At 47.6% G+C, this 1,417-nt stretch overlaps 1 non-coding gene across 1 annotated transcript; it reads left to right on the plus strand.

Annotated features, from left to right (window-relative positions):
* The first annotated feature begins 819 nt into the window (after window positions 1-819).
* Trnas-cga lies at window positions 820-894 on the plus strand. Its single transcript has one exon. It is a non-coding gene; the product is annotated as a tRNA-Ser (tRNA).
* The last annotated feature ends 523 nt before the right edge of the window (window positions 895-1,417 follow it).

Genomic DNA, 1,417 nt, shown 5'->3' on the forward strand with positions numbered 1-1,417 from the left:
TACAATGACTTCGAGCTCTGTGTCAGGTGGCAATTCGACAGTAGCACGATTTGATCCATTGGCTCTCACACAACGATGGACATCGTACGGTGTAAAATATGCTGCTCTCACAGCACACGGGGTGGTTGAAATAACAGACAGAGGCGGTGTTTATTATTGACAAAAACGTGGAAGACATCACAATATATGGAAACTGGAAGAGTTTGCGGCATTCTAGAGCGTTTCCAAACAGTTGTCCGAAGGCGATGACCTCTGCATTTAATCTTGTCTTCCACAGTGACGGGGTAGCAGGTGTCTTGGCGTCCCATTCCGAAGAGACCAAGAGCATTGATTCCTCATACTGCAGTCATGTACTGCCCTGTTTCGGTGATATCCATCTCGGGAAGGTGTTACTCCCATCAAGACTCTCTCCATCTCGAACAAGTGATATCAGGCAGTCATTATGTGGTAATCATAACATACCAGGGGACGGAAGATTGGAAAAGACGCCGTCGATATGGCACGATGTACTGCAATAAGCACCGCAGTTGATCAGAATGAGATTTTCACTCTGCAGCGGAGTGTGCGCTGATATGAAACTTCCTGTCCGGCACACAGTTTTAATCTGCCAGGAAGTTTCATATCAGCGCACACTCCGCTGCAGAGTGAAAATCTCATTCTGGAAACATCCCCCAGGCTGTGGCTAAGCCATGTCTCCGCAATATCCTTTCTTTCAGGAGTGCTAGTTCTGCAAGGTTCGCGGGAGAGCTTCTGTAAAGTTTGGAAGGTAGGAGACGAGGTACTGGCAGAAGTAAAGCTGTGAGTACTGGGCGTGAGTCGTGCTTCGGTAGCTCAGTTGGTAGAGCACTTGCCCGCGAAAGGCAAAGGTCCCGAGTTCGAGTCTCGGTCGGGCACACAGTTTTAATCTGCCAGGAAGTTTCACCGCAGTTGATACTGCGATCGGTATTGGCAATTGTACCAGTTTTTCCATAATTTCAACGCCAACCAATGACACAGTGGCATGCTACCCAATTTCTGTATCATCGCTAAACCAACCTTCCACAACTTTGCGAGTACCTTACATTAGACTGCAAATGGTAGCTAGATGAGTGTACAGTATGTCCATTCGTGGTTAATTTTCGGACATATACACAAAAGTATACCAGACAGCGTCCTATACCGATGCTCTTAGGTTACCTATATATTTCTAGTACTTCGATGATAGAGTGTAATTTACGATCACATATGGCCTTCTTTCTCTTATGTGGATGGGGTTCGCATAGTATTCTCGCATTCATGGCATAAAGTTGGAGACTGAAAGATCTCCGCTGCACTGTCTTCGACCAGCCCTCCCTGCAACACCGCCCAGTTGACCAGAAGTAGGAGGGTACCGTACCCGCCACACTCCGCGCCTGGTGGAGGAACAGAGCGATGACTG

This window comes from Schistocerca piceifrons, chromosome 9 (assembly GCF_021461385.2).
Source record: "Schistocerca piceifrons isolate TAMUIC-IGC-003096 chromosome 9, iqSchPice1.1, whole genome shotgun sequence".
Lineage (NCBI taxonomy): Eukaryota > Metazoa > Arthropoda > Insecta > Orthoptera > Acrididae > Schistocerca > Schistocerca piceifrons.